Raw genomic sequence first — 24,757 nt, forward strand, 5'->3', positions numbered from 1 at the left:
TTGAGTCCAGTTAATCCTTAATATAACGATTATGTTGATTCTCTGTATTGTTATAAAATCTTGGGCCCATGATGACCAATTACAGGGTTGGGAGAATTTAATTTTGTCTTTTGAGTAGAGTGACCAGAGTTCAGACCTGTGTTTGCCTTGAGAATAGTCTCTGGTGTGCCCAATAAGATGTAATGTATTCTGTGCAGAAAACTTTTGGTTTTTAAATAATCAAATTACCCCTATTGGGAGCAGGTCACTGTGGAACTTTAATTTTTCAAAGACTGTGGATATGATTGCTAGTTTTATAACATCCTGAATACAATGGAATTAAATTAAAATATTAATAAGGTATAAAAGATAAAATATGGCTTATTTTGACATAATGTGTACTTTTAACCAGTAACTACTTGTTTTTTCTGGTGGCAGTTTCATTAAACTCTTGGATTAATGTTTCCTCGCCAATGTCATTTTTAATCTAAACAATATTGGGAAGACTTTCTCTTATTGTCAGCTATTTACAGAGGGAAAACATTCATTATAAAAAGTAATAAATGTTTTGCAAATTTTTAACAAAGTGTAAGTGCTTGTAACTAATCTTCATTTAGAAATTTGTCAGTTTGGTTTGTATTCCTTTAAATTCTATTTCTTTATATATGCTAACAGATATTTTTAAAATTCTCTTGTTATAAAATACAGTATGAACTATTTTCCTGTTTAAAAACACTCTTTTAATAGCTGTATCTCAGTTTTTGTCACTACATTTTGGACAAGGTGTTTGGTTTCTTTTTTCAAATAATTTATGTGACTGTTTCTTATGTGAAGGTTGTAAAAAATTTTTGAATAATGTAGCATAGTTAGAAAGAACAAAATAAAACCACCTATAATACCTCTTAGAAAGTAATCATTATTAGCAAGTAAATTTTCTTTCCAATCTGTTCTGTGATTATATGAGAGAGATACATGTATAATATATATTTTAAATAATATAGTTTAGTATCCTTTTTTCACTTAATGTTGAGAAAATTATTCCATATCATCAGATAGTTAATGGCTATATAACACACAGATTATTTAATTACACCTCTATTGCTGGATTTTAGGTTATTTCATATATTTGTTGCTATAAATTCTGAAATAAATATTTTGATTATTCCCTTAGGAAACTTATTTCCTTATGGTTTGATAGATGAACATTATTATTTATTCCTTAAGTTTCTATAAATGAGCATTTTACTGGATAGTCTTTTGGAGAGATGGTACAGTTCCCTCAGCAAGGCATGAGAGTGTATTCCTCTGGACCTGCCTAACATTGGGCATCACAATTTTCTTTCATCTTTACTAGTTTCATAGATAAAAAAATGTTATTTTTGTGTAACATCTGTTTTGGGGGGAGTAATTTACTTACTTATTTATTTATTTATTTATTTTAGTGGAGGTACTGGGGATTGAACCCAGGACCTCATGTATGCTAGGCATGCACTCTACCACTGAGGTATACCCTCCCACCTTGTGTAACATCTCTAATGTGTACTTTACACGTATAGTACAATATAGTGCTGTGTAGCCTTTGGGTATTATACATTTGGTAACTAATTGTAAAGTAAAAATTAAAAGTAAATAAAATTTATGTAAAAATAAATGAGTACAGTTACAGCCACATTAATACTGTATCAACTTCTGAAATGTTACAAGGCAATGAAAATTGCAAAGGACTTGCTTTTTGTAGTTTGCATTGTCATATGTATACGACTCAGTAGTCCGCTGATGAGTCCACTTTGAATTTTGATGTGGGATAACTCTCCTGAGGCCCTGGAAGTTTTTGTGTTATATCTGCTAAGATGCTGTATAAAATACCGTGTGAACTGTTAATTGTGTTTTTCATGATTGGAAAACGTTGGTGGAAAATACAGTGTGCTAAGAAAATTACTGGTGGATTCAGCATCATTGAGCCAGTGGCTAACCTAAGAAACAGAAAATTGCTTGAGAGGCATTTATATTTGACATGTTAATTATAGACCCTTTCTATTTATATGTATTAGGAATGTACCTAATTAGAAATTTTTTTATTAACTTGGTTTATTATGTGTGTTTGAGCACATTAAATCACTTTCCTTTAATGTTTTAAAATGATTACAATTCATAAGTTAAGAAAGACATTATTCAGGCTAATCTTCAAACAAGTCTACCCTTTGTAAAACATGAGACAATCTCTTATGAATTAGGGAGCAATGATCATTTTCAGTACACAAATCACACATCTTTACTCACTGCTCCCGCATCTGCTCCATTTGACCTAATTATGAAATGAAGTGGCCCTTTAACCACAGTTCTACACCCCAAAAATTCTTGTAGTTTTCCCTAGAATCTTTTTATATACACTTGAGTGTAAGCTAGAAAGTCTGTATTTTTAAAGTGTGAATCCTAAAATTCATGTACTTTTCTTAACAGTATACTTCTGAGCTTCCAGGAACATAGTCACCTGACTATTAAGTCATCTAACTTTACTAACAGGTTTGGTTATAGCTTATAGCAGATTAAAGGAGGCAGATTACACACCAGGGAAGGAAGGTGCTGCTAAAGCTGAACACACTAGCAGAGGTAAGAAGTGACTTTTGATACAAAAGAAAGAGAAAAAAATGTAGTATTAAAACTTAGTACCCTGTTACCATTTAGTATATGTAGCAGCATTTGGCATTACGTACTTCATTAAGGCTGGATGACAAAACATTTCATAGAAAAATGCAGTGGTGGGGGAGGGTGTAGTTCAATGGTAGAGTGCATGCTTATCATGCACGAGGTCCTGGGTTCAATCCCCAGTACCTCCATCAAAAAAAAAAAAAAAAGTAAAAATCAAGTAATTACCTCCCCCCTAGAAAATTTTTCTAAAACTTTAGAAATTCAAAAAAAATAAAAAGAAAAATGCAGTAGTTGTTCTCAGTCATCAAAAAGGTTAAATTCACATGTCATGTGTTTGGCTGTCCATGTGAGAGAATATACTCTCAAATTATTTCTTCCTTTTTTTCTCTTTCCAATATTTGTATACCCCCCCCCCTTTTTTAATTGTATTGGCTAGGGCAATTGATTAAATTATTTATGGCGGCTTTTATTTAAGTATAAAGTATGTTATGTCTTAATCTTAGTTTTAGGGTTTAAAAGGATGAACTTCAGTTCTCTAGCAAATTCATCAATGAAGGCATAATTTCCTAATGATTAATGAAGGATTACTATGCTTAAAGATATTTATATCTATACACAGGTACAATTTGACATATATACCTGCATATATATGTATATTTTTTAGAAGTATTTGGTTGGACAAAATTGTGGTTGGTAGAGGTATGAGTAGTTTAGAAGGTGAAACAAGGCTAATTATGGAAAAGAGTAGAAAGATTAGGTAGGTATGAATGATAGTTGGGAAAGAAAAAATGATTACTCTGAAGATCAATATGCTAATAATTTTATTTTTGGAATATTCATTGAAAGGATGTTTTTCATTGTATGTTTTTATTGTCACATTTTCCTTATATAGTTTGTAAATATTATAGATATTGTTCTTTAGTTTTTAAGAGTGAAGATTTTAAATAACTACTTAAAATGATTTATGATTATTAACATGTGATATAAAAGGAAAAGAGGCAAGTGAAACCCAGTTATCTTTTGAGTGACAGCATTTTTCCTGTTGTAGAACTACAAAGCATTGTTTTAGATACGGGCTTTTATGCAGCCAAGTGTACAAAATTATGTGTTTCACTACACTGTCTTGATAATTGAATTTGGCTCTGGCTCATGGGAATCCTGTGGGCGTGTGTATGTTTGACTTCAGAGAAAACTACTAGAGGAGAGTTAGTCTTAATTAATGCTTTACAAAGCAGTGTTAAAATATGGATTTGGAGAGTTTTTTGTTTGCTGCTTTGTAGTGGACCTATGAGTTGTTTCTTTTCTCATTGTGCCTTTCTTGGCTTTAAAGAAGAAACATCCTTCTTACTCATTGCTTTTACTATTTCAAAGTGAAACCAATATGCACGTCTCTTATTTTAGTGTAATGGTATTTAATAGAGATGGCAACACTTTTTCTCCTTTGAGGCCACAGGAGGCTATTTCCTCCTCTACTTCTCTCAAACATATTTTTGGTGTTTTCACTGGGTTTCAATTAAAGGGCTATTTAACAGTCAGAGACTATTTTTGCTACTGCAGACAGACCCAGAAGACTTAATGGATTCTTGTGAATTCAGTAAAGAGTGACAGGAAGGAAAGAAGAAATTTTGGGGTCTGTCTGTAATAGTAATAAATATAAACTCACAAAGAAGCCAGAACACGTTCAAGGTTTTCTCAGGATTGTTTGTTTCGTGTGGAGGTGCAAGAAGAACAGGAGAAGCTCATTGGCTCTCTGTATGGGTATGAGGAGAGGTCCCTCGACAGGTTGTGGTTGGCCTTGTGTACCCATTTTCCTTACCTACTGATCTCCTCCTCCTGCTCTGAAGCTGATTTACTGGGAACACAGAAAAAAGAGGAAGGAGCACTCTTGTGGGTTGCCCCACATCTCTGATCAGTTTTGTTCTTTTTCTGTGGTGGTCATTCTGACTTTACCAGTAAAGAATTGAGGCATAGTGAAAGGTTACTATTTCCCTAGATTCTCCGTCCATTGCTTTACCACTGAACCCTCTTGTGAATCCGTGTGTTTTCCCCACCCTTAAGTTTGTGAAACCAACCTAACTTCTTCTTTATAGAGGAGATGCATTGAAATTGTAGTCATTTACTGGTTAGTGGTTTCAGCCTGATTCCCATATTGACAGATTGTAAAATGAGACTGCATTGGTTTTTATCGTGAGATACATGTTTCGCTGATTTCTGGCAGCCACAAAGTGTGTAGTGTCTTTCTATACCCTTAAAATAAAAACTGCAGCATGACAGACATTACAATGACTGTTTCTTAAATTTGGCTGCCCACTGAAATTTACCAACATCCTGAGACAATTACATGAGAGAATTGCTGACAGGATTGAGTTCAGTAGCATATCTGTATGAATAATTTTTCAACCAAGGATGGTGGTGGTTATTTTGTTGCATAAGATAAATTTAAAATGAAAACTAAGGGCAATTTTCACTATCCTAACATAAATCATTTATTTTCCATTCTTGCACTTGTTTGACTATAAATACAGTTAAATTTTATTATTTAGTAATAATATCATAAATATACATATAGCTAGTCCATAAGCCATATTTAAAAAATGAGGAATGTTGGGAACGTTTTATGGGTCTTGGAAATGGGTGGCAAAGACTGGAAGGTAATGCTTACTTAGAGTTACTTGATAAAGGACACCCCTTAGAAAGGAACTTTGAGAAGGTGAAAGAGAAGAATAAGGAAATAAAATGTACAAGGAAGGTATAACTTTAGAAGTACTGGTGTAACATTATCTTACATTTATTATCAGTTAGTAATAGCTATGTACATTTACTTTATTTTCAGTGATATGGGAAACTATCTTTAAAGGAAGAAGAATCTTCCTACTATCAAATATGCAAAAATGATGGATTTATTTTTTTAAAGAAACTTAGAAAAATGGCTGAACTGGCAAAAAAGTAAGATGAAAAATAAAAACAGAGGCCAAATGCAGAGTTGTTTGCAAGCGCCTAATGACTGCTGCTTTAAGGACATCTGCTGGTTCTTGATGAGCTGTATTGTCAGTTTTTAACAGGTAAGCATGGGACTCAGAGGACAAGAATGGAAGCCACATTATTGGGGTCAAGCTAGAGATCTACCTTCCTAAAACCAGAACCCACAAAAGGCTATAGCCCTACTAGGAAAGGGAGACAGAGAAAAAAATCACCCTAGCAAAGAAAGGTAGTCAGAAAACTTATCCTTCTCAGCCTTAGCTATGAATAGAGGGTGAACAAGGTTTTCCCTGAATATTTGTAATTAGAATCAAATATTCATAGAGGTTCGGGACCCCACTACCTGTTTGATTTAAAAAAAAAAAGTGTAAGCTGAGACTTGTTTTGAGTGATTATAGCTTGCTTGGTATTGTGCCCAGAGAAAGACAGAAGTGAATCCAAGTCCTTTCTGGAAGAACATCCTCTCAAAGGCCTCAAAGAATTTCCAAAGATGTTAATCCAGAGAGCTTGAGCTCCAGTAAAAAACCACAAAAGCATATGAGGAAATGGTTACCATGAGCAAAACAAAATACTAAAATCAGACTCACAAGGATTATCTTACTGGGTACTGAATATAGAAATAAATGTGCTTAATTTATTGGAAGAAACAAATAGAAGAAATGAAAGTATGTCTCAGGGATAAGGAATTGTCCAAAATAATTAGACAGAATCCAGAAACAAACAAACAAAAAATAAAATAAAATAATTGAAATCATAAATTCAAGGGCAGTTTAACAGCATATTAGATTGAAAAGACAGTGAGGTGGAAGGTAGATCTGAAGAAATAATTAGGAATGCTATACAGGGAGATAAAAGAGAGAGAAGATATCAGTAAGGTTAGACACAGGGGAAGGACTGAAAAGGTCTAAAGTACATCTGTGGTGACGAGAGTAATTGCCACCCGAAGATACCCACACCCTAATCCTCAAGAACCTGTGAATATGTTACCTTTAACGTGGCAAAAGGGATTTTGCAAATGTGATTATATTAAGGATCTTGAGATGGGGAGATTATCCTATATTACCCAGGAAGTCCAGTTTAATTACGGGGGTCCTTTTAAGGGAAAATTGTAGGCACGAGAGCCAGACAGAAATTCGAAGATGCTTTATTTCTGGCTTTGAATATGGAAGAAGGAGCCATGAAGCTAGGAATACAGGTTGTCTCCGAGTAGTTTTTACCCAGCTGTCTGTCAGCACGTGGCCAACCTTATGGTTCAAGGTGGTTGCTTAGAGCACCAACTCTAACAAATTTCCTGTAGGAGGAAGGATGGAGTAGGGGTGACGGGTGGAGCTCAAGCAAGCTATTAGGCCATCTCTTAAAGTGGTTCATGGAAGTTCCACCTAGCAGTTTCACTGGCCCTTCACTGCAAGGCAGTTATGAAGTATATTTTAGGAGAGCACTTTGCTGCCCAGAATAAAACTGGACTTCCTTACTAAGGGAAGAGGAGAGATTGGATATTGGGGGAGGCCATCAGCAGTTCTCTGCCATATCATATAGTACTAAAAGATTCTGTTTACCAGGAAGATACTAGAATTCTGGGGGAGGGTATACCTCAAATTATAGAGTGCATGCTTAGCACACACAAGGTCCTGGGTTCAATCCCCAGTACCTCCTTTAAAAAAATAAATAAGTAAACCTAATAACCGCCCCAAAATAAATAAATAAATAAATTTTAAAAATTAAAAAAGATACTAAAATTCTAATGATACTTGTATCAGATAACACATTCCACATACGTAAACCAAAAATAACAACTACAAGGAGAAATTTATAAGTTCACAATCATAATAGTTTTTAACACACGCGAATTTAGTAAGGAGGCAGAAAACTTGAACAACACAATGAAATAGCTTGATCTACTGTATGAAGGTGTTCACATTTTGAAGAATCAATACCAGAGTTGATATAATGCGTATACAGTACTTAATGGAATCCAAAATTTCTGGTAATGCAACAGATAATTACTCAGCCTTGAAAAGTGCCTGTATGAAAATCTCAGGAAGTAACAGAAAATAACAGGTAAACTTCTCTGATGAAAATGCAAGCTAAATTAGGACTCAGTTTGTTTTTTTTTTAAACTCATTTTTTATTGCGGTAACATTGGTTTATAACATGTTTCCTGTGTACATACAGCATTGTATTCTACTTCTGTGAGGACTTATTTTTTTAAAAGGTTAACTTTAAAAAAATGTTTGAAAACTTAAAATCATACTTTCTAAATAGCTGAGGTTGCAGAAATTATGATTGAAGTTTAATAATACTAAAATTTCAATGATAATGGAAATATAACATCAGAATTTGTAGGTGAAGCTTGGTGATTCTGGGGCATAGCACATATTCAAGTTTCATAAATATTTTGTGAGAGCTTGAAAAGAATGTGCATTTTGCAGTTGTTGAATTAAGGGGGGAAAGAGCCTCAAAAGTTGAGAACTGTTGATGACTTAACATTAGCATATGTAACCTCGTGCAGATTCACCTCTGACAGTTGTCAACAGGGCACTACTGTCTCATTGTGCTTCCTTTGCTGTAACCTTAACCTGATTCAGCTCTCTGATCAAACTAGATCAGTGGTTCTAAAACGTTAGTGTGTATCAGAATCATCTGGATGGTTTGTTAAAACAGATTGCTGGGCCCTCCCTCCAGGCTTTCTGATTCTGTGCCTCTGGGATGGGGCTGTACGTTGTCCATTTTTAACAAATTCCCAAGTGGTACTGATGCTAGTGACCTAGGAACCATGCTTTGAGAACCAGTGTAGACACTACATTCTCTTGACTCTAATCCTTGTACCTGCTGTTTCTTTTTCCTGCAACTTCTTTTCTTTTTTTTTTTTACATTTTTTATTGATTCATAATCAATTTACAGTGTTGTGTCAAATTCCAGTGTTCAGCACAATTTTTCAGTCATTCATGGACATATACCCACTCATTGTCACATTTTTTTCTCTGTGATTTATCATAACATTTTGTGTATATTTCCCTGTGCTATACAGTGTAATCTTGTTTATCTATTCTACAATTTTGAAATCCCAGTCTATCCCTTCCCACCCTCTACCCCCCCACCCCCCAGTAACCACAAGTCTGTATTCTCTGTCCATGAGTCTATTTCTGTCCTGTATTTATGCTTTGTTTTTGTTTGTTTTTGTTTTTTAGATTCCACATATGAGTGATCTCATATGGTATTTTTCTTTCTCTTTCTGGCTTACTTCACTTAGAATGACATGCAACTTCTTTTCTTTCTCATCTTATACTTTTTTTTCAGCACTACTCCTTCCCCTACTAGTTTAAATCTCTCTTTTCTTGAAAGTATTTTTAACCACCAAGTTGTTAGATGGCCGTTGTCTATGCTTCCTTATACTCCCAAATACCTTTTTACACATATGTGAGAGCCCTAATCATACTCTTTAAAACCATTAAAAGCTATGTTTTGTGTTTGTATCCTTAAGAGTCTTTGTACCTGGTACAGAGACTTTTAGTAGTCAATAAATACTTATTAATAAATGGGCTCTTGCCATCCATATTTTGAAAGTGTTATTTAGGAAGAAACAATTATGGAAATTCATTCAAGACTTTGAATAGCACGGTGTTTAAAAAAATTCTGCATTGTATATTTAGAAATAGATGGTTAAATACACTTTGAGAAGATCACTGGAGTTTGGAAAGGTTCCTTTTGTCTTCCTGCCACTTCATGTCATTGGCTGGAACATAACAGTAAAGGAATAAAGGTAGTGAAATGAGAAATGGACTACTGCAGTGGATTTAATACGGATAAAATAAGGGTTAGATCAGTGGTTCTTCCTTAATTCATTATATCAATCTGAAAGCAGAATCATTAGGATATATTGTATATTATTAAAGGATTTGACTGCACAAACATGGGAGCTGGTCACACAGTCTGTAAGGCTTTGAGTCTGTTGCCAGAGCTTGAACTTCACAAGCAGGTAGTTGATAAGAGAACATGGGAAATTGGAAGCCATGAGTACAAGCTAGAACTAACAAAGACAGACTAGAATGCTTATCAGTTTCTGCTACTTCTAGCTTACTGATATAGTTATGCTGCAGGAGAACTGAGGCATTCTTAATCAAGGAACTAAACATGCACTTGGCCCAAGAGAAAGAGAAGCTGAAGGTAAGATCAAGGAAAGACGGAGTCATTGCAGACCTGGGCTGCTTCCACACACCAACAAAGTGAGCTAGCATATCGATAAGTGACAGTGTGTGGCCCACACTAACCAGAAACATACAGGGAAGGGAATTCTGAGGAAAAAATTTATCCTAGCTAAGTTGACAAATTATAGAAACCATCACACACATTAGAGTTATATATATACACAAACTAAAATTTTCAGTACTTTCCTATCGCAGTGATTTTCTAACTTGAGTGCAAAAGAATCATCTGGGGAGCTTGTTAAAATGCAGATTTATGAGCCTTTGCCCCAAGATTCTAATTAAATGGGTCAGGGGTTGGGGACCAGAAATATTTGCTTATGTAAAGAATAGCAAATGCATGGAATTTTTGGACTGCATTTAGAAAAAGTTGATAACAAATATTACGTTAGAGTAATGCTGCATATTTAAAAAATACCAATGCCCTACCCATCATCTTACTAAATCAGGATATTGAGAGGCATGGATCCTGGTTTTGTGTAGTTTTATGTTTTACTACTGATTCTGCTGTCCAGCCACAACTGAGAGCCACTGTTTTGTAGCAATAAGGGGTTCAAAGAAAATATTCAAATAAAAAGGGTAGGGACCTATAAGTGGATTTGAGATTGGTCCATATTTGTTTTGCATAGTGATGTTTGATGAATTAGTGAAGATCGTATTTGGTCAAAGTATCCTCTCTGCTGTAGTCACACTTGACTCTGGGTGTAAACTAGATTATACAAGCTGTAGCAGCAGCTCATGGAGAATAGAGTCTGGGGGCTCACCATACTCTGTCATCCAGTCCCCTTCAGTGATACCTGTGTGAATTATCAGAAATAGGTGAGTTCAGTCAAAGTCACACTGAGTTAAACTTTGTCCTATTCAATCCTGTTTTCTTTCAAAACTGAGAAAATCTGTTAGAATTTTGCTGACACAAACTGATCATCTGCTATGGATATTGTGACCTGCTAACCTTTATTCAACTTCAAATTTTAGACACTATAGGCTTAATCTTAATTAACAAGTCTTATATTTCCTTTAAAGCTCTTATAACATAGAATTTTAAAACTTCAGTCCATTAGAATAAAGAAAGCCTAGAATGCCTGGATTTAGGCAACAGGGTTAACTTCTGTTTATTTGAAGATTATGAAGAACTTCTAAAATTTTTAAAGTTTGTTTTATTTTGAACATTTACTGTACTTAAGGTACTATAGGGCATAATTAAGAAAAATGGGTTTTTGTTCTTAAGAGGCTTACAGTATATTGGGGTAACTAGATTTGTATTATGATGGTTCTTCTTTTCTTGATCATTTAAAAATATACAACTGATACTCCTAATATTGTTGGGAATGAAATGGGCTCTTTCTTTGATAATAGAACCTGTGGCTGTTACAAATCTTTTATTCTTTATAAGTAGCATATTCAGTGACATAGGTAAGTATTGAGTACAGGTTGCATTTATACTGATTGCAGTAGACTTCCTGGCCATACACAAAAAAGAAGAGAAGAAAGAAAGGAAGTGTGTAGAGTGTGGGTTATGGGTTTTATGTATATTGTAATTTCGCTGTTTTATACCTTTTCTGTAATTAGAGTAAGTAGTGAAATGGAAAGATAATATCTAGTAAATTGAAGTACTTGTTAAGTAAATCTCAGTTAATCAAAAACAGTCAATTCATTTAAACATTTACTCACTCATCTCTGTTTTGGCACAGGGCTTGACGCTGCAGGTGCATAAGACAGCAAGCAGTTTCTGGTTCCGTAGAGTTCCACAGTCTAGTTTAGTAGACAGGTTTAAAAAAAAAAGCCATGATCAATTATTATAGTGCTAGATGAACATTTGAAATAAGAATAATATTCACGCGTCATAAGTTTATTGAGCACTACTATGTGTTAGGCTCAGAGTTGGCACTGTGAGTACAGTGACAAACAAGAAAGATTGGCTCCTACTTTGGAAAGAGCTTACAGGCAGGTTTTAAGTAGGTTTATTTTGTCCCTGTCCTTAAGTTTTTGAAATGAAGTAAGTAAAACAAGACAGGAAACAGCAGGAGTAATAAGTTTACTGTCTACACTGGAAGAACTCAAATCAGAGTGTAGTTTGTGCGACTGTCTGATAGTCCCTTGATCAACTGAAACGATTGAAATTCTTATTTTCCCCATCAATGTTGGAGGGACTCTTTACTGCTTAGCTAGTGATAGGGTGTTTTTTAAATAAAGTTAATAATGAGGTGAAAATTTACTTTAAAGCTTAAAAATTCAAATCACTCTATGACGAAAGTAAATATTTATGGAGGAAACTTACTGGTTCTTTGAAAGGGAGGCAAGGATGAGGCAATCATGGAGAGAAGTCAATCTGATAATTATTTGGGACCATCATCAAGGCTGTTTATTGATGTTCTGTAGCCTGTTATGCTGATTGTTCTTGTATTACCAAACTGCAGTTATCAAAGCCCTTATTTTAAAAAAATTGTTAAGAAAGATGAAGGAGGATTCAGGACCCTTGTGACAATGCCAGTGAGAAGTGTTTGTGGCTCTTCAATACTGATTTCATTGTGACAGTTTTATTATTTATTTTTCCTGGATAGAGGAGAAAAGCCATCCAATCAGTGAAAATTATTTTATCTTTTAGCATAACATGGATTGAAAAAAAAATTTAGGGTGGTAGAGAAAGAAAACCCTTTAACCAGGTACTTAAAGATATTTTTCCTTTTAGCCTGTGTTGGTTTCTCCTTCTCACACAGGATGTGTTCTAAAATAGTAGGTAGACATATTTGAAACAGATGTTGGTTTTCTTTGTAGATTGTCTTAAGAAAGCAGTTACTATACAATAAGCCAATAATCTGAATCTTCGTGTTAACACTTATGGAAGTATCACTAGGGAAACCAAAGAAGGAAATAATACTGTAATCTCCAGGTTTAAAGTTAGGGAAAACCAGATAATCCCAGGAGAGGACTTTCTGATAAGTGTAATGCTGTTATCTGTTAGAGTAGATAAAAGATTTCATAGTTCATCCCATGTTGATATCATTGCCTTAGTTTTAAATTAAAAGTGCCTCTTCTCAGCTCCTTGAATGAGATGCTCTTAGAAAACAGTACTCTTGTGTTTTACTCCTGAGATATACATGCTAGGATTTCTTTATTCCTTCTTCCCAAGTAATGTTAGCTCAAGTTTAAAACTGAGTATTTCATCTCTAAAAATAAAGATGAATCTTCTGCTCCTTTAATAGATATTGTACTAAGATCTAAAAATTCGATAAATTAGTAGAAGTTGTTTTAAAACAGAAAGAACTGTTTTAATGCATATGTCAGTATATCATGATAATTTTTATATAACTTCTCAAAATTAAACATAAAAGTAGATTCTTTTTTATGACATAAAAGATATTTTATTTTTGCAGTCTGTGTCTTAAAACACAGTGAAATAGACTGAAAACCAAGGTGTGGATGTTTTCATTCATGTGAGTGAGGTGAGGTGTGATGTGATATGATTATGTATGATGGGTAAGACCTTTGGAATCCAGCAAGTCTGACTTTGAGTTCTCCCTCTGCCTTATCTTAGCTGTAGTAGTGTTAGGCAGATTAGTATCTGTAAATTTTATTTGTCCCGTGGGTTAAGTGAAAATAATACCTGTCCCATAGGATAGTTGTTAGGTAAGATAACGCAGGTGAAGTGTCTTGTATAGTACCTAGTATGCAGTAGGCACTCACATGATGCTCTTATTACTGTCACAATTCAGGGCTATGAATTAAAACTGTAAAGTTAAGGTAATTAAAGGTAATTATAATTATAGAGTTTTAGAAACCTTCATTTAAAATAGTTATGAATCTAGTTCTCTCCAATTTTAGTTAATTTTTCATAGAAATGGTTAGATTGTCTTTTATGATTCTCAGACTGTAGAGTTTTTCTTGGTCTGAGGTAACCCATTATCATATGAGAATAATGTAGTATTAACAGCTGTCAGGATATGTGAATTGTCTTTTAGGCTGGAACCTCACCACTTTGACCTCCTCCAGTTGATGGAATTCGGTTATCTTTCTTCACCAAAAATAATGAAAGATGGAGCTTAAGGCTGGTCGTATACAATTACAGAATTCAAGTAGAAACCTGTTTTACTGCTTCCCAGTGATATAACATAACCGTAGCCATATCCCAGTGAAGGTAAAATATTATTAAAGACCACTTGAATTCACTTTGTTCCATTTTTCTTAAAATAAATACTTTTATTACAACATAGTTGTAGAGAATGATTACAGGAAACAGTGTCGGCTATTTCAGATATCACAAAAAATGGAAAGACCCAAAGGAGTTTTGTGAATTTTGTATTAATCAAGTTCTTATGGTTCAGTACTTTTATGTATTCAAAAGTTACCTTACTTAGCATATTACAGAGCATTGGACTGTATAATAATAAAATTTATCTTACACGTTGATTCAGCAGCATCCTGTTGACAAAACTTGCATGCATTTATATGTGAAAATGTACTCATATTTCCTAAAAGAATAAATTTTCCTGTTCTAATCTGCATTTGTTGCAAGTTAGTATTGAATCTTAAGTCCCACTGAAGAAATTGGATGGGGTTCATTTATAATCTCAGCCTGCAGGAATGTGCTCTCTTTGGGTAACCGTATGCATCTCTTCCTACAGGTTTTAGTAATCAGTGTAGTGTTTCTAAAAGCACAGTGGTCTCAGATTCTTGAGTCAGGCTGTCAGATATCCTGCTTTTTAGTTTCTTGATCTTAGGCACCTTACTTGGTTTTCTCATCTGTGAAATAAGGGTGATAATAAAAATGTTACTATCTTGTAGTACTGTGGAAGGACTTAATGAGTTAATATTTATTGAAAGCACTGGATGAATGGCACATCAGGGCCCAGTAAACTTTAGGTGTTATTATTGTCACTGTTCTACAGTATGACAGGTGTGGACTATTTTGAGTTTTTCATTATGTCCTAGGAAGTGTATGCAGAAAATAATAAAATCTGTGGGGAAAGGGTGGCTTTGTAGTAAGAATACTAGAAGAATCTATTCCTTTTGCACTACCCTGTAAGCTATAAAATGAGAGAACCAGCAGATAACGGCCCTTTGAAGGGAAGAGGGGGACAAGTATAACTTTAAACATTCTAATCAGAAGGGTGAAGTTGCTGATTTGTTTAGCCAGTGATTAACAAATAATTCTTTGAGACTGGACAAAATTTTAAGTAAGAATAAGGTAGTACTTGTATATAATGCCATAACAGGTTTCCAACATCAGTCCTTCAAGTTACAATAAATACAGTGAAACAGTGAAGATTCATTTATGACCAAAGCAAGAGGAAGATAAAAGTGTAGTATATTTTATATTGCTATGATTAGAGCAGAGCCCTATCTTAAAACTGAGTAACTGAGTTTTAAAAACTTGATTTCCATGTACCAAGTGAGAGTATAGTATGTGACTGAGATGAAAAAGGCTTAGCTGTTGGCTCTTTTGGTAGGGGAAAAAAAAAAAAACAAACAAACCAACAGATTTCTTTGTGGCTAGTTCATGTGTAAAACTGAGAAAGAGAAACTGGAATGTGAGAACAGTCACGTTATAAAGCCTTTATGCTTCACAATAAGAGAAAAACATGTTACAGAATAAAGATTTCTGAAGGTGAAAAATATTTACTACTTAGGGTAAATGAATTAAGACAAAGGAATAAAAATGCAATGAAATGTTACATAGAATCTGATTAGAGCCTAGCAGTCACTCTTGTAAGACCTATTACTGCTTTGTCTGGCTTATCAATAAGTTAGTGGAAAATACACGAAGAGAATTCAGGCTGTATGTGTAGAATCAATACAAGCTCAACTTCCCCTTCTTCCTTCCCATCCTATTGGCTGTTTTTCTTGAATGATACAATCATTTTATAATGAAAAAAAAAATGTAACCAATATTAGTCTTTGATTAGATGCTTTGAAATGAAATCTGCATGTCCATGGCCTTAACCTAGCTCAGTATCAAAAGCAGCTGCATTAATCATCAGCCCATGGACTTGTAGTAATTTTATTTTATATAAAGTAGCCTTTTTTCCTTTGTAAACCCCTCTGTTTGTCATATAAATTGCTGGCATTATTTAATGTGGAATGACTTTGTTTTGAATGCTGCTCATTTCCTTAGAATATAGTACATTAAATTGTTCTCATTTGGATCTGAAATTGAGAAATGGCAGTTTTCCCTTATTAAGAAACAGAAATGGATTAAATTTATCTAGTTAACAGTGCTATGATATTCTGAACTTCTCTGTAGAAAGCATTATCATTACTTCAGAATCTCAGTTTTCATGTTAAGACTTGTTTCTGTTTCTGGAGTGAACAAGGTACTTTTTAGTTAAACATGGTACTTTTTTCTTGTTTTGTGAGTTCCCCTCCTTATTTTTGGCTACATAGATTATTTATGCTGAAGGCTTTAAAATCTGTATTTTGCTTTAACAATTTTATACCACAGGTTGCAAACTGGTGTGTCAGACATTGTTAAAAATTTTAAAGAATTAATTGCCAACAGCAGCAAAAGATGACATTAAAGCAAAAGTAATGAAGAAAACTTGATCAGGGTGATGAAAACAGGTAACAGACTTAATTTAATGCCAGAGATTTAAAAGACTGTGTTCTAGGAACAGTATGTTTTGGATCAGACCGAAACTCAGTTGAAACTGTCCTTTCCAAGAGGACCATACACTTTTGTCAGAACCATATAAAGTTTGAAAACCCTTACTAATATGTCACAGGAAGAAGAAACATGGTTCATTGTGTCTTGAGGCCACAACAGCAAAGTCATAAAGAAACTGTGTATGATTTATTCATATTGTTGATTAAAAATATTTATATAAATATATATTTCCCTTCCTCTCTGATAAAAGCTCTTACTATCACAGTTGGCTTACTTCTATGTGAAGAAGTCTCCACCAAATTGATATGAGTAAGATTTAGAGGTTATGTACAAGGCAGGAGAAAGAGTCTTATAAGATCCTTTTCTCAGCCATATAGCAGTTGCTTAAGTCCTAGCTCCCTGTCCATTGCTGTCAAATGACAAAATAAATGAGCTAACTGGAGAAAACATTGTGTTTGCCAGGTAAACAAACTCAAGAAAAACCAATTGCACTAATTATAGGCCAAAGATAGACCCATTTTGATTCCTCCCAGTTCAAAAATGTTTGAAACAGATATACTTTGAATAGGTGAATTGTAAGGTATGTGAATTATATCTTAGTGAAGCTGTTTTTAAAAAGTAAACAAATCCCATGGAGAAATTTTGCCCCAAAAAGAAGGCATAAATATGTTTTAAGTGATGAAGAACTTCAGTGTGGGAAACACAAAATTTTAAGTCACTCAAGGGAAGAAGAGTTAGGCTGGCTCCCTTGGATAAACTTTGAGGACATATTAGAAAATCACCACACACTTTTTTTTTTGTTTGTTTGTTTTTTGTTTTGTTTTGTTTTGTTTTACATTTTTTATTGATTCATAATCATTTTACAGTGTTGTGTCAAATTCCAGTGTTCAGCACAATTTTTCAGTCATTCATGGACATATACACACTCATTGTCACATTTTTTTCACACTTTTGTTTTTTATTGTTTCAGGAGGACAGTTGTGAGGCCAGTGTACTTTTGACTCAATGGGGCTAAATGGGTGAGTGAGTGCATGGTTCTCTGGTAAGGGTGGCGGACAGGAGAGAGCTCAGGCTTTGAACACGACTGGATTTGACTGTGATCAAGACACTAAATATAACCTCTGTAAGCTTCGATTTCCTTGTCTATGGCAGGGAATATTTAAGTCCAAGCTAAGTTTACTGACTAGGTCACATAGCACCCAGATTCAATCATTTGAAAAACGTAAATTAAAAAAAAAATCAAATCCCTTTAAATATAAGTGTCATTTCCCGACTTTAAATTCTTAAATGGCTTTTTATTGCAGTATCAGCAATCTGTAAAATCCTGAATGATGGACTCCTCCTGCTACCTCTTTGCCTGTCATCCCTAGCCTTGCTGGTCTTCTTTTACCAAGAGTCTGTTTTTATGTTTCTCTATCTGGAGGGTCTGTTCCTAGCTCTGGATAAATTGGCTCCTTCTCATCCTGAGGATACTGTTTGAATGTGGCTTCTACTAAAGGCCTTAATACCCTATTTCTAAAACTTTCCCTTTTGACTTCCCCATTATCTTTGGCAGGTCTTTATTTTCTTTGTAGAGTAGCACAGATTTGTAGTTCTTTTATTCATGTGGTCATTTGTGATGCCCCATGTAGACTAAGCTCTGTGAGCACAGGAAGTATGCATATGCTGAGTTCCCTGTTAAATCCCCAGTGACTAAACTAGTTTTAGGTGCAAAGGAGACACTCACCAAATGTTTGGTTGAATTAAGAACTGCACTTTGAATGAATAGAGGGTGCTTGTACTTTTCCTTTTTGACATCTGACAATTGTGCAGACTCCTTCAGTAATTGCTATAATTCCTTAAGGTTCTTTTATGTAGAAATAATACTTAAAAGCGTGTGTGTGTGTGTGTGTGTGTGTGTATACACACATATATAGTGAAATATATATATATATTTTAAGACTTTTTTTTTAGAGAAATTTTAGTTCATGGCAAAATTAAGAGGAAGGTACAGACATTTCCCACCTATCCCCTGCCCCCCACACATGCATAGTCCCCCCATTATGAACAACCTCCATCACAGTGGTACATTTGTTACAATTGATGAACCTACACTGGTGAATCATAATTACCCAAAGTCTATAGTTTAAGCCTCTGGCATATTTCAAAATAGTTCATTTTTCCCTCCCCCCTGCTGGAAGCACAGGGGGATTTTTTGGTGTTCTACATCGTACGATTTTGGATAAATGTATAATGACATGTATCTACCGTTGCAGTATAATACAGAGTAGTTTCACTGCCCTAAAAATCCTCCGTGCTCTACCTATTCATCCACCATCCCTTCCCTGGTAACCACTGATCTTTTTTACTGTCTCCGTAGTTTTGCCTTTTCCAGAATATCATGTAATTAGTATTATATAGTATATAGCATTTTTAGACTGGCTGCTTTCACTTAGTAATATGCATTTAAGTTTCTTAATAGTTCTTTTTTTTTCTTTTTTCTTTAAAAAGAATTTTTTATATTGAGGTATAGTCAGTTTACAATGTTGTGTCAATTTCTGGTGTATAGCACGATTCTTCAGTCATACATGAATATACATATATTCATTTTCATATTCTTTTTCACCATAAATTATTGAATATATTTCCCTGTGCTATACAGTATACACTTGTTTATCTATTTTATATATACCAGTCAGTATCTGCAAATCTCGAACTCCCAGTTTATCCCTTCCCACCCCTCACCCCTAGAGTTCATTTCTTTTTAATTTCGAACAGTATTCCATTGCCTGGATGTACCACAGCTTATTTATGCATTTACCTACGGAAGGACATTAGAGCTCTTAGCATATTAATAATAGTTGCTTTAAATTCCTGATCTGATAATTCCATCATCCTTGCCATGTGTTCTGATACTTGCTCTGTCTCTTCAAATTGTGTTTTTTTACCTTTTAGTATGTCTTGAAATTTTTTCTGGGTAGCCAGACATGATGTACCTGATAAAAGGAACTACTATAAATAGGCCTTTAGCGATAAGGTGGTGAGGTATGAGGGGAGGGGAGGGGTGAGGCATCCTGTTGTCCTGTGCTTAGGTGTCAGTCTTTTAGTGAGCCTGTTCCTCAGGACTGTGAGCTTCACAAGTGTGTCTCATTTTTTTTTCTCCACACTTGGGTGGGACAGGATGGCTAGAATGGTTTGGAGTTGGGTATTTCCCTTCCACCATGTGGAAGGCTAGAGGGGGTTAGATACAAGTAGTTCCCTTCCCCCAGGTCAGTTAGGCTCTGATAAATATCCCAGCAGATTAGACTCCGATTAACTGTTTTCTCCAGAGGGCAGGCCTCCTTAAAAACAGAGTCCTCCGGAGTATTTCAGGATACTTTATTTCCCCCTCCCCCTGCTGGAAGCTCAGTGGGATTTTTCCCTCTGATATTTACTCTGGGAACTTGGTCAAGCTCTTGGAGGCAAATCTCACAATGAGAGACAGGGTCCCCTTGGAACCTTTACCTCTTAGAGTTGTCCACATTGAGCCTCCAGAAATTCATCAGTTACAGGGTTCCCACCCCGGCACTGGTTCTTGCCGCATATTCTGGGTCTCTTCTCCACTAAGCTGCGACTTCCTATTTTCACCTGTCTCTCTTCAATCTTCGCAGCAGTGATTTGCCCTTTGTTCTCTCCTCTTTTATGGATCCGAGAAGAGCGGTTGATTTTTTTAGTTCTTTTGGTTTTTTGCTTCTTAAAGTGCTGACTTCTCTAAGCTCCTTATATACAGAACTGGAAACTGGTTAAGTCCCCTGTCTATCCTCCCCTCTCCTCCCTTTCCCTCCTCCTCCCCCTTCTCTCTTTCCTCTTTCTCCTCTTCTTTTCTCTTCTCTTTTTTCTTTAAAAACAATTTATGTCTTTTTTTTCCTCCAGTAAAAGATATGGTACGTTTCAGGTATGTCTCCTTTTTAGGAGGTGAATCAAGTGGAGGGAAGTATATTGGTGTCAAGGCTGAGAATAAAAATCCAGATTTCTAGCCTTGGTCATCTATTTCACCAACTGTGTGCCCATATTAAATAGACTGTTTCTGCATGACTTAGAAAAATACATAGAAACCAGAGAGTGATAATGCCAGAGAAGCTCACAGATGAGACTATTTAGAATTGGATTTAAAACAAAACCAGTGTCTTGGTCATTAGTTTATAATTTCTGACGCTATCTTATGTCATCTAAGATGAGTAAAAATTTGGGCCGTACTTTTCTAATGAGAAGTCCCTTTTATACAATAGCATGTTACATATAATTACGGTAGGATGTAATTACCATGGTACTTGGGATTACTGTTTTTCCTTCTCTTCAGAATGATGGCTAGAATTGTGATCTCTTGGATTTGAGTTTTTCAACCTGTTAAATCTGTTCTTTGGTTGAAAATCAAGAATGAGAACTCATTTATTCACTTATGTATTCCTTTATTCATTAAATATTTGAGAACCTCCTATTCCAGATCCTATGAAGAAAATGGTGAATGAGACAGTTCCTACCTTCACAGAGCTAATACACAGGTGAACAAGCAGTTAGAACTCACTGATTAGTGCTGTGATGGGATGCTGAAAGACAATATGGCAGGGGCCCAAAAAACAGAATTGAATTAGAGGAAAATTTTTTTAGAGAAAGAGATTTTTAAAGTAAAAGCTAAAGAGGAGCATGAGTTAACCTAAGGAGTATAGCTACAAGGGGGATCTGGGCCCAGGGCCCTTTGGTGGAAATGGAGTGAGTTTGGTGTTTATTAGCATGTAATGAAAGGGAATGATTTAACCGAAATGAAACTGTAGAGGTAAGTCGTGCCAGTTCAGGAAGGACTGTAAGCCTTTTTTTTCTAAGGGCATTGGGAGGCTGTTGAAAGCCTTTGAATTGGGCTACAACATGATCAGACTTGCATTTTAGAAAGTTCCCTCTGGCTACAGTGCTACACATATTGGTATGGAGAGGTAAGGGAGTTGAAAGGAAAAACCTAGAAGCAAGGAGATCAATTAAGAGACTCTGTTCCAACCCTGTAGGAGAATGGGAATTCTTACCCAGAGTGACACTAATGAAGACTGAGAGAAGCTTACAGGTTTGACTGTTATTTAAGAACTAAAGTTGATCCTCTCTGTCTTGTTTAGGTCACTGGATAAATAGTTAGTGACAGTGTTGAGATTAGGACCCAAGAGATGAAAGAAGGTTTGAGGCTTTCTTAAGAAGAGGGGTGGTGTGAGAAGTAGGAGCCAAGAGAAAATGAGTTCAATTGGGATTATGGAAATTGAGGTGTCTGAATTTTCTATTTAGGTAGAAAAATTGAGTATACCCCTGAGTGTATAGATCTCAACCTCAGGAGAAAAGTGCTAGCTGGGAATGCAAACTAGGGTTCATCAGCATGTAAATGAACATATGATACGGGTGCTTAGAACAATACAGCAGTGCCTGGGAAAAGTGTCTTTTTACATAATGGACGCTTATTAAATATTTGTTGAATTAATGCATGACTAGAAGCCATGGGAGTGGTTTTAAGTGAGAAGAGAGACAGGCTTGGGCCAGCACTGGGAGGAAGTGAAATAGTTCAGGGACTGGCTGAGTAAGAAGGAACAGCAAGAGACAGGAGGAAAACCAGGAGAGAGTGGCAGCATGAACCCAAAGGGGAAAGAATGTTTTAAGAAAGAGCAAAAGAGTAAGAGAGATAAGGACTGAAAAGCACTCCTTGGATTTAGCCTCAAGGATGTGGTTTATTTTACCTGGGGGTGGAGAAAGATATCAATGGTTTGTGTGGATGGGATTAAAAACCCTATTGCAGTGTGTTCAGGAATGAGGAAATAGAAACAGTGAGTGAATAGCCTGTGGGGGAGAGAGAGAATGGTTGCTGGGCAGGGAATAATGATCAGGGTGCTGGATCTTATTTCTAATGGTAAGGTTTTGAACATGTTTAATGCTCATTGAAGGAAGTCAGCCTAGAGAAAGAGGATAAAGTTATTGGAGAGAGATAATGCAGTGACGTTTATAAGTGATTTGCCTTGGGCATGAGGGCCACCTCTCCTAGATGAGACAGGAAGAAAGTGAAGTCAAGATATGTAGCTTTAGAGGCATGTTTTGCTGGTTTGGTATTAGAAAATCAAGGGAATTTTTGTCTTAACATTTTTTGTTTCTCGTAACTGACACGATAAAAATTTTAGTAACTAAAGTGGTATGTGCTTATTTAAAATTATTTGTGGTGCAGAAGTATAAAATAGAAATTTAAAGTTTTATTCTTTGCCCTTCAGTTCTTTTCCTCCAAGACTAACTGGTGTTCAGTTGTTTATGTATCCTATCGGATTTCTTTTTAAGTACATACAAACTATATTCATATGACAGATTGCAAAAGGATTTTAAATATTAATTTTTTTGTTTTTGTTTTTCTCTTAAGTGAGATCATACTATATATATATTGTGCAGCAGCCTCCCCCCCGCCTCCCCATAATGTATTTGGTTCTCTTTTCCGAGCTAGGACATATAGATCTACCTTTTTTTCGTTTTCTAGCTTACACCATCCCATGTATGGATATGCTGTTATTTAACCATTCTCCTAGTCATGGAAATTTAAGTTGACCATGATTTCTTGCTATTAAAAATAATACTCAGTGGACATTCTTATCAGTATAGTAAAATTATATTCATGGTTTGATTCTCTAGTTATTACATGAGGTAAATACCATCTATCATTATCTTTTCAGAAAGACATTGCATTCAGGTAAATCCAGTGTGGTCAGTCCCCCCTCCCACATTGTGTCAGATTGCTGTTTCTTTAGTTGAGCCCCAGATGAAGTTTTAGTGCGTTCTGGGGGTATATAGTATGAAAAATGTGTATCTTCAGACAGTAAAATTACATTCCTATTGTAAGATTCCAATACAGAAAGAGGCCATGTGAAAGTATATGAAGAAACAAGATTCACTTCTGGTTTATTGCACTCTCAGCGATTTCTTTGTTGAATGTATTAGTGGGTGGGATTGGGCCTTGCTATTATTTGTTTATTGACCTAAGAGCATAAAGTTTATGTGTATGATTTGAAGCCCTTATATATTAGTACAATTTTCATGAATTTCTGTACCTATTTTATGGACTGTTCAAAATAAAATTTAAGAGTCAAAGAAATTGCAGCTAAATTTTATTTAAATTTTTAAATAGTGCAATTATCCTCCGGTAATTTTATGGCAACCCACACTTCTTTGGGTAGTGGATGTGATTTCTGTTTCCTGCTTGATGTAGATCATATGTTAAGGATAAGGAGGCAGGTAGCAAGACTTCTTAGCCTGGTTCAGTGTTCCACTGATAGGAAACCACATATTTATAGTGATATTAGTTGTGACATTTTTCTCTATCAGTGCTCAGCAGAGCCCAGATGTGGGTACAGAGAACTTTATATTTTGGAAAACATATATGTCTTAATGATTGTAGCTTTAAAGTATGTCCTGAAACTAGGTAAATGTATCTTCCAACTTCAGAATCTTTCAAATTGTGGTGAAAAAAAAATGTAATACAAAATTTACCCTCTTACCCATTTTTAAGTGTAGAGTTCAGTGGTGTTAACTATATTCACATTATTGTGGAACAGATCTTTCTTTTTCATCTTACAAAACTGAAACTCTCTACCCATCGAACAACAACTCTCTAGTCCCTTTTTCTCCACAGCCTCTGGAATCCCCATTCTGCTTTCTGCTTTTATGATTTTCAGTATGAGTGGAACCATATTGTATTTGTCCGTGTGTAAGTGTGTAAGTAAAAGATTGATTTAGCTATTCCAAGTTTTTTTCTTTATCATAAACACTTTAATCAATTTATTAACTCCTAGAAAAATCCCATAGTGATTTTTATATGGAATGCATTAAATTTGTCAGTTTGGAAAAGATTGACATCACAACTGTATTGAATGTTCCAATCCCTAAACACAGTATATTTCTCCATTTATTTAGATCTTTAATTTCTTTCTGCAGTGTATTGTAGTTTTGAGCATAGAGATTTTACACATTATATAAAATATTTGTATGTACTTTCAGTTTCTTAATGCTATTTTAAATGAAATTATTATTTTAATTAATAGACTTTTTTTTAGGAACAATTTTAGGACTCTGTACAGAGACAGAAGGCAGAAATGCCCATCTCTCAGTCTTTCCCTGAAAGAGAACTATTGTGTACTCTAAAAGCTACTGCCTGAGGGTCAAGCTTCTAATTTAGCACACATCTAGGAACAGACCACAATTCTCCATGGAGACTGAGAGGCTGGCAGGTGCCATTTCTACATTCTCGCTCTCATTTGCTCCATATCACCAGTATCTCCCTGACATGAGCTTGCATACTCATCTGGTCCCCTGACTTTTGTGGCTG

At 35.2% G+C, this 24,757-nt stretch overlaps 1 protein-coding gene and 1 non-coding gene across 17 annotated transcripts in view; both read left to right on the forward strand.

Moving 5' to 3' along the window:
* The window catches only part of CSNK1G1 (casein kinase 1 gamma 1), a 149,309-nt gene that overhangs the window by 19,617 nt on the left and 104,935 nt on the right, over window positions 1-24,757 (forward strand). Inside the window, exons 2-3 of one of the 16 annotated variants that reach the window (XM_072962250.1) lie at window positions 2,440-2,589; window positions 5,462-5,690. The exons of 14 other annotated variants lie outside the window; for them this stretch is intronic. The gene's annotated coding sequence lies outside the window, so the exon portion shown is untranslated. The remainder of the gene's footprint in view (window positions 1-2,439; window positions 2,590-5,461; window positions 5,691-24,757) is intronic. One more of the 16 variants, XM_072962252.1, reaches the window with a different exon arrangement.
* On the forward strand, window positions 2,744-2,816 carry TRNAD-AUC (transfer RNA aspartic acid (anticodon AUC)). Its single transcript has one exon. It is a non-coding gene; the product is annotated as a tRNA-Asp (tRNA).

Source organism: Vicugna pacos, chromosome 6, assembly GCF_048564905.1.
Source record: "Vicugna pacos chromosome 6, VicPac4, whole genome shotgun sequence".
In the NCBI taxonomy this organism is placed as follows: domain Eukaryota; kingdom Metazoa; phylum Chordata; class Mammalia; order Artiodactyla; family Camelidae; genus Vicugna; species Vicugna pacos.